Source organism: Rutilus rutilus (assembly GCF_951802725.1).
Source record: "Rutilus rutilus genome assembly, chromosome: 3".
In the NCBI taxonomy this organism is placed as follows: domain Eukaryota; kingdom Metazoa; phylum Chordata; class Actinopteri; order Cypriniformes; family Leuciscidae; genus Rutilus; species Rutilus rutilus.
In genome coordinates, this window is record NC_140211.1 from 15,849,297 (window position 1) to 15,858,955 (window position 9,659).

Below are 9,659 nucleotides of genomic sequence, written 5' to 3' on the forward strand. Positions count from 1 at the left end.
AATGCTGATGACAATACTGCTAAAGTCACTTTGGATAAAAGCAGCTGCTAAATGAAAAAAATGTAAATGTAGTTTACTGACTGCTAAGTGCTTCAAACAAAACTCTTTCAAAAGACTTGATGGCACTAACCTTGCAAAATTTGGCAGCTTTGTTCGTCCTCAGTGCTCACTGTATCATCCTGTTACCATCTTAGCACAACTTTGTTCCCAGCTGGCAATCAGATTGGAACCGGTGATTTCAGCCAGCGCTTGACGTTTTTGTGTGAAATGTGCATCAAACTGTCAGTGTGCGGTCGGACCTGCATGCTGCCATCTATGCTCATATGCCCTCAGTTTGGACAAGGATTTTTAGCCAAGTGTGAACCAATGACCTGAGTCATAAATGCCATGTGACTAATCACAGGAAAATGACATCAGAACAAAGCTGATTGGCTGATGGGGCATCAAATTCCAAAACCAAATCCAAAAAGTATCATGAGCTGTGATGTCAAAGACAGCAGGCCAGGAAAAATCAAAAACTAAAATCTAAAAAAACGTTTAAGAGCCTCCGAAAAGGAAATGGTCACTGGTAAAAAAAAATAATAATAATAATACTATAATATTATATTAAATATTATAATATAAAATCAATCCATGATATTATCATTAACTAAAACTAAATATTGAACTATTAAAATTTATTTTCAGTAACTGAAATAAAATTGTCACTTTTTGTTGTTGTTTCCGTTTCATTTTCAAGGACTTTTAGTTTGTCTTCATTATTTCCTGTGATTCTTTTGTTGTTATGGTTGCTGAGGATGTTTTTATTCGTTACTATGGTTATTCATTGGTTCATTGATTATCTCACACCTGTTTCATATTCGGTTCATTATCTTGTGTATTGCCCTCAGTTCCTTCTGTTCTTTGTCTAGTGTTGTTTGTGTTCACGGACAAATCATTATTATTTTTTATTTAATACATTTTTATGCTGCAAAAGATCCGCTACATCTCATCATCATCTTCATCACAACATTACAAAAATAAAAGATAAATACTGTATTAGATGAAAAACTTCATCATCATCTTTTCAAAAATTCCCTGAAAATGAGAAATGCTGCCTTGGCAACTAACTGAGTTCAAATAAGTAGTTCACTAGTTCACCTGCCCATTTAGCCTTAAAGGGTTAGTTCACCCAAAAATGAAAGTTCTGTCAGTAATTACTCACCCTCATGTTGTTCCAACCCCGTAAGCCTTTGTTCATCTTTGGAAGACAAATTAAGATATTTTGATGAAATCTGAGAGCTGTCTCACTCCTTCATAGGCTGCTAGGTAATTGATATCTGTCAGCCCAGAAAAGTTAGTAAAGACATCGTTAAAATAGTCCAAGTGACTACAGTGGCTCAACCTTAAGTTTATCAAGTGACGAGTATGCTTTTTGTGCGCAAAACCCCCCAAAAATAACAACTTTATTCAACTATTCATTTTCTTCTGTGTGGGCCTCTTGAGTGAGTTCACGTAGTGTAACAGCCAATAGTGAGCCTACGTTCTGACGTACAACCTAAAGCGCTGCACTGTTACACTACGTCAACAGCTTAGGAGAATGACATGGAAGAGAAGAGATGGTTGAATAAAGTCATTACTTTTGTTTGTTTTTGCGCACAAAAAGCATACTCGTCACTTGATAAACTTAAGGTTGAGCCACTGTAGTCACTATTTTAACGATGTCTTTACTCACTTTTCTGGGCTGACAGATATCAATTACCTAGTGAGTCAGCTCTCAGATTTCATCAAAAATATCTTAATTTGCGTTCCGAAGATGAACGAAAGTCTTACAGGGTTGGAACAACATGAGGGTGAGTAATTTTCATTCTTTAAAGGTTAATAGTAAACTAACTCGGCTTGCTGTCCTTGGAGGAGGCTCGAACCCGAGGCTCGGCTTGAGCTCCGAGTTAAACCATCCCCCCATGATGGAATTGCGCATAAGAGGATAGAGATAATTTACTGGAGGAGAAGGGGATGAGAAGGCTGCCGGAAGAACTTGTCAATGAGATGATGTGGTGTCTGCTGTTCATATAGTATGCTCGTAATGATGATTGACAGGACTGAATGTTTAGGCTCCTCCCGAACCTACGTTTTGAACTTCATTAAAAATTCAGCTACAACTACAATTGAACTCAAAACTGAAAATATAAAAATAAAAGCTAATTCTAAATATATAGCACTGCAATAATACAATGTATCCTGTACAGGACAAAAAATAAATAAATAAAGCTCCAAGTTCAAAGCTCAAAATAAATAAAGTTCTACATATGTCAATGGGGCCTGGATTAATATTAGCATGATTTCCAAACATAAAAGGACACAGAGAACCCATCACCCATGACTCCCGGGAACAAAGGGTTTAAACATCGTAATTTGGATGCACTTATTTTCTGAATGGAAAAGCTCTGTTCAGTAACATTTATTCAAACATTGTGCCTTTTTGCTGCTTTATTTGAAGCATTTTCAGATGACTGAGGTGTTAAAGGCAACCATCACAGATGAACCCTTTTTGTAAGTGATGTTTATATTATTTTCTCTTCTTTTGCTGTAGGTACTCATTTCCTGTGTTGTTTGTTTTTCACTCAATTCCTCAGTAGCCACGCTGATTCATCTAACAGCATGACATCATCCAGAAATCTGGAACATCTTGTCTTTTGCAACACAAAACACTATGGAAATGCTTTTCGATTTGCAAAAGTCCTCCTGAGCGCATCCGTTTGACATCAAATACATCACCATTCACCAGTAATTATTTGTTAGCTTAAACAGGATGCATGGTGTCACAGTTCTGTTAGTTTGGACTTTTAGTTTGTTTCATCACATGTATCTTGTCTCCATGGTCACGCATCATTATGAGTTAGTTTGGTTCAGCTGTGTTTGATTGGCACCTCGTTATCTGCACTACTTAAAGGTGCTCTAAGCGATGTCACGCGTTTTTTAGGCTGAATTTTCTTTTGTCACATACAGCAAACATCTCCTCAATATCTGCTAGCTGCTTGTCCCCTGATAACACTGTAAAAAAAAAGCGGTCTCTGTAGACAGCCCAGGCTCCACAAATGGCAACAAAAACAAACTGGGCCAACCTGCACCACGAAACATAACAAACATTGCTCCAGCCGACAAGAATGATTTAGGGATGGGGGGTTAGTGCGCGTGCAAATGAAGGGGGGTGTGGGGAGAGGAGGAGAAAGAAGCATGAAGAGGGAAGTTAGCTAGAGGAGAGATGTCCTAGACAACGACAACGACTAACGTTAGAATTATATTATCTTGGATTTTGATATATTTCCGACACACGACCAAAGAGATGACGTTCCGATGAACAAATAGCAAAGAAGAGGGAAAAGGAGAAGGAACGCGCGAAGTCCCGAATTTACATCGGAAAAGTTTTGGTTTCTGTTTCAGGAAGCACGGAAGGGAGGGGGATAGTTGATAGTCAACAAGAAGTGACGTCACCCAACATCATTGTCCGTTCTCGTATGTGTTTGGTTGTGTCTGCATTAGCTGTCTGTATTACCTTGTGGAATATTATTACATTATCTTGGAAACCTTTTATCTTCGTCTTTGTGCCTTCATCAACAGAGCAACCGTTACACATGGCACAAGTGATTATTTTTCATTGTGGCCTATATCAGTGAACTTTGGACAATTACACTTAACATGACAACCAATGAGTACATTTTGTGTAGTGAGTACATTTGATTTAATCTGTCCCTTTTTTTATGGTATCTTAGGCTATATTGAACCTATAGGTGCGTTGTAGTATAAACCGTACGAGTAGTGTGTTCACTGAAAATTCCAAATAGAAAAAGTGCTCTTTAAAGGGACACTTCACCCATTTGCATTAAGCCTTGCATTGTTAGAAACCCAGTCATACTATTGAATGGTTGTGCAACACTCTCTCATTTTCCCCTGAGACGGGAGAAATCCGTTATTTACCTCTTACACTTCCTCCTACAATGACGCAAAAATCTTAATTTTGCGTCATTGTAGGAGGAAGTGTAAGAGGGGGGGATTTCTGTTGAGACTACAAGCACTAGTTCCTCATCTTTCCCAGGGGGCGGGACCCGCTCACGCTACAGACCTATTACAGATCAGTGGGTGGGACTTTACTCTCTGAAACTGAAAGCAATATCCACCATCTTGTTTGAAGCTAAGCTAACAGGCGCTGTGGAGACAGATGTAAAGTTATGACAATAGCGGAGGAGAGTACTCAATATGATATAGACTAGAGGAAGAGGATTTCGGAAGTCTGATGCTTGAATCAGGTGTTTGTTGCTACCTTTACAAGCCGCATTATAGCGAAGAGCAGCCGAGGCAGAAGACCTGCCTGCCGCGGACGAGGAGCCCGGACTGGCTCGAGTTAGGGCGGACTGGTGGCGCCGGTGATCTCACTATGCAACTACGAACACAGAGATAGAGTCCGTCTGTGGCAAAGATTTTCAACGATGACAATTTCTCCTGGACGAAATCTCTGAATCAGACGAGGACACGGACGTTTGTGTTGTGAACTAGTTTCCTAGTTTCGCACCGCATATGTTCTGACTGAACATCCAGGTACCATGCAAATATTCACCTTTTCGAAAGAAATACAAACGAGGAGTAATGCACTAATGAGTTCGCCAACTAACTAGACATTTTGTGTGAATGTGAAATGAATTTCAAGCTCTGGTGGTAGCTAGCCTTGTAGAGGGAAGAGTGATTTCTCTTATAGGCAGATATGCGCTTTCTGGATTAGTGGGAGTGGCTTGCGGAGCTGTGCAATGTGGTGCATTGTGGGAGTTGTTGTCTTTCATACAAATGCGTCCTGAAGTTATTTTTTGTCTTTTCTCGGTCACAAAGGCACCAAATTCAAAATTTCTTTTACATTTCGACTACATATATGACCCACTTTAAATAAAAAACAATGTTCAAATGGGTGAAATGCCCCTTTAAATACCCAGATTAACTACTTAATTAACCGAAAATAAAAATGTTGGACACTTCATGGGGGGCTACTCTGATGTTGAATGACAAAATAACCTTATAAACTTCATTCTCTATACTGTTACATAGTGTATACATAGTGTATAAGTGTGTAATGGAGGCCAGCTAGCAAAAAGCTGTGCAGGCAAATCTTACTCTCCTGGCTGTGACATTAGAGGCTGTGGTAGGCTATTTAGCGCCCTTGTTAGCACGCTCACCTTCCATTTCAGAGACGCTGGTCCAAATCCTGCTCATTACGGGTCGGTTACAAATGCATAGGGCCCTATTTTAATGATCTAAGCGCATGGTCACTTAGGGCGTGTCCGAATCCACTTTTGCTAGTTTAACGACGTGAAAAATGGTCAGTGCGCATGGTCTAAAAGGGTTGTCCCTATTCTCTCAATGAGTAATGGGTGTGTTTTGGGCGTAACGTGAAATAAACCAACCAGAGTCTCATCTCCCCTTCCCTTTAAAAGCCAGTTGCGCTCGCGCCATGGCGGATTGCTATTTACATGACGGAATTTGCAAGCGGAAAGACTGAATGCTTCTCCAGAGTGCAAACGGATCTGCTTTTCAGACCACTACGCCCATGGGTGCACAAATAGGTGCAGGTGCATTTGCTATTTAAACAACGCGGCACAGGACGTGAAAATGATAACTGCGTCAGGCTGAAACTAGCAAAAGACACTTTCAACGCGCTTGGCCCTGCATTGTGGCAGGTGTGTGATAGGGCCCATCGTGTATAATGTGTCTACTACTTCCATTCATATTAGTCAGCCAGATATTAGTCAGCCAGATGAAACAGCCCTGGACTGCTCATCTGTGCAGACTGCAGTTTCTGAATTTGATTTATGGGTTTATTACAGAGGTTTAGCTTAAAGTTCCATCTAGCAGGCTTTTGAAACATGCATACAAATGTGTAAACAAATAAATATTGTGTTAATTCCAATATAATGGCACCACTATAAGATTAGACCACTTAAATTGTTTTGCCTAGAGACTCAAAGGTAAGAGGTCAAAGGTCGAGATGCAGAACACAGGTTCAATCCATCTGAACTGCACTGGCTCCCTATTAAACATCGCATCAATTTTAAAATATTGCTGATTACTTACAAAGCACTAAATGGTTTAGCTCCGCAGTACTTGAGCGAGCTCTTAACGCATTATACTCCTTCACGTCTATTGCGATCTCAAAATTCCGGCCAGTTGATAATACCTAGAATATCTAAATCGACTGCTGGCGGTAGATCCTTTTCCTATTTAGCACCAAAACTTTGGAACAGCCTTCCTACCATTGTCCGGGAAGCAGACACACTCTGTCAGTTCAAATCTAGATTAAAGACACATCTCTTTGACATAGCGTTCACATAATACATTATAGACTTCTATAATTCAATATTAGGCTGCATAGATTAGGTCAGCTGGAACCGGGAACACTTCCCATAAATCCTGATGTACTTGTTACATCATGAGAAGAATGGCATCTATGCTAATTTTAGTGTCTTTGTTTATCCCAAGGTTTTCCCGCAGCCTGCCGGATCCAGGCCGTTTCCAGATCTGATGAAGGACCTTCGCCTGGACCCGATGTCAACGCAGTGCTGAAGTGCCAACTAGTCTCTCCCTGTGGAGGATCCCTTTCCCACTCTACAGATAACGCGTCGTCGGGAAAACTCAATTTGCGTATCTACCCCGAATTGATAAAATAAAATTCTGAATCAAAACTATAAGGAAACACCAGTAATTTGTTTAGGCTTGGTTTGCAGGGAATTCCAAACCTGCACACATATATTCAAATGCACATAACTATAGAACCCGTTCTTAATGCCCATCTGAACGCCATCAGCGTTTCTCACAGGTTCGCGTTTAAAGTCTGTGTAGAGAGAATGGTGTCGTCTTGGCGGCCCTAATTTAAAAACAAATGATCGTTGCGACGGAAGCGAATCAATCAAAACTAACTTTAGCTGGAAAATAACTTTATTAAAGAACCGCTATAAAGCCAAAACAATCTTACGTTAAATTATACATTTATCTCTGTAAAGCTGCTTTGAGACAATCTACATTGTTAAAAGCGCTATATAAATGAAAATGACTTGACTTGACTTGACTTGAACCATAATTTTTTTTTTGTATTTTTTTTTTTTTGTATAGAGAACTGTATCTAAGAATTAGTGATTTCTTTGTTCTTCTCCAATGTAATATTATCCCAGACAGCAACATAGTGTCGGCCCAGATCCTTGCCACATCCACATGTACCAGATGTGGCCCGGATCTGGGCCGACACTATGTTGCTGTCTGGGACATCTGTTTTTATGAAATTTTGTTTTGGGCATTTTTATAAACTGTGTAGTTATTACATTTGACAAAGCAGCAGGAGAAACTTTAGGATTTACATTTAGAGTCATGCATTTGACAGCGACTTACATACTTTGCATTGAGGATATGCATAAATTAATACAGAGTTCTGTCATGAAACTCTAGATGGTGCAGGCTGATAGGTCCTTACCATCTGCTTGCGCTCACATCGTTCTCTATAGAGATTGGTTCCTGCGGTATCAGCAGTCAATGAACTTGCTGCTCAACTTTCCTGAACCTGCATGCATCCACTCCTGAATCCTGAGCAATAATCAACAGCAGGAGCAATAACAGCAGCAGCGAATCCCAGATCTATTCCGGATCTATTTTTCATTCCAGTTAAATAATACAAATACAATACAAACATGTCCAATTTTTTATACTCTGACATGTAACATGACAGTACATCAAGTACATTCAAAAGTGACTCTCATAATGCAAGTAAAAACTTTCATTTTTTTATGCATACTGACAAAACAGTATAAACCTTGACTGTTTGGACCTTTCTGGAAAGGATATTTAGAGGCAGAACTCTTGAAGCTTTAATTGAATACCCCTGATCTACAGAAGGCTGTACGAGCTCCTGAGGAGCAGATATTACTGCATCTCATTACACCCGTAAGGTCAAAGGCCAGAAACATTATCGGTGTTAAAGAGGCTTCTTTAATTTAGCTGCCATATCCACTTTATGTTTAAATGAGTATTTGGCCAAGTTAATTAGGTGACTAAGCTGAATTATTATATATATTCATTATTCATATCACAACCAAGAAAAGCCTGTGCTATCAGTGGACAAATTAATCATCCAATGCAATGGCACAGATACCAGTTGATTATTTTTAACAAATCTGTCAAAAAGACTTAAAAATCAGTCATAAGTTATCCACTTATATAATGACTCAACCACTGAATAATTGGAGTGATTTTTGATTTGTTGATTTGCAAGTCTTTGTGTATGTACTGAAATTAACGGATAGTTTACTGATATTATGTGCACTTAAAGTCACTATTAAATCAAGGCTGATCCCATTTATTTTCTTAATAAACATTTATTTTCTTAATACTGTTCATGATTAATCTGTGTATGTTATTCAAAACAATAATAAAATTGATAGTCTTTGTAATCCTTTAACTAAATGCAATAGCTTGCTTCACTTTTGAAATGTTTAAAAAAAGAAAAAAAAGCACAAAACTTTGCTAAAAGAATCGTTAATATAATTGGAACCAGATTCATTATATTTCTTACACCCGCCATCCCTATCACTATCTCCAACCCGCTTCACCTTAAATCTGCCATTTTGTTCCTTTCCAAACCTTTTAGAAATAAACCATCATAATTGGGCTCTGGAAATAAGGACAATTGCTTTAGTTGGAAACGTTTTTTGCTCATAATTGAACAGCATGTCAGATTTGTACAGTCACTTTGTACTTGGTCAAGACCTTTCCAGCAAGAACCAGCAGCAGCAGCAACAGCAACGATGTAATGAATTTGAGAGCCGGGCTGTGTCTGACACGGTCAGTGCTTTAGCATGTGATGAATCTGTCCAGCAGTGATAAGGATTTATATACTGTAATATGCCAGTTCCAGAGATACGCTTCAGTGGGATTGTAAATGGATATATTGATATGAATAAAGTCTGGCTTAGTGGGAAACAACGAACAGAGAAGGGTGGCATAACCTTGCGAACTACTGAACCCTCTTTTACAGAGTCAGAATAGCTTGAATCTCACAAAACGTGTGTGTGTGTGTGTGTGTGTGTGTGTGTGTGTGTGTGTGTGTGTGTGTGTGTGTGTGTGTGTGTGTGTGTGTGTGTATATATATATATATATATATATTCACACATTTCCTGAGAATCAAACCCATTATTTAAAATGCATTTCTTTCTTTTGATTTTGGGGTGAAATATCAACTGGATGTGTTCTTGTCAGGTTTTATGAGACCTCATTATTTCAGATTTAGTTAGATTTGGAGGAGATTCTTAAGCTCTGGTTGTCATATATTTTGTTTCTTATTTTCATATTTGTTTTTGAGCTGTTGGCCAGTTAAAACCATGTAACTGATGCTCTCAATTTAGTGCTATGATCTTAAATTGGTCTTTTGACTTTTTATATCCAGGAACTCCTGAAATATTTATAGAAAGCAGTTGTTCACAGGTTAGATTTTATTCAAAAGCAGGAATATAAAAGCTGAATCATGTTGAACAAGGGACCAAAGCGAAAGCACTTGTTTTTCGGCTGTTTGTCATGTGGCATTAGTTTCTTCGATACACAGATTCAGTCTGCTAGATTGCTTGCGTCTCCGTTTCGCAGCTGCTGTTTCTGAC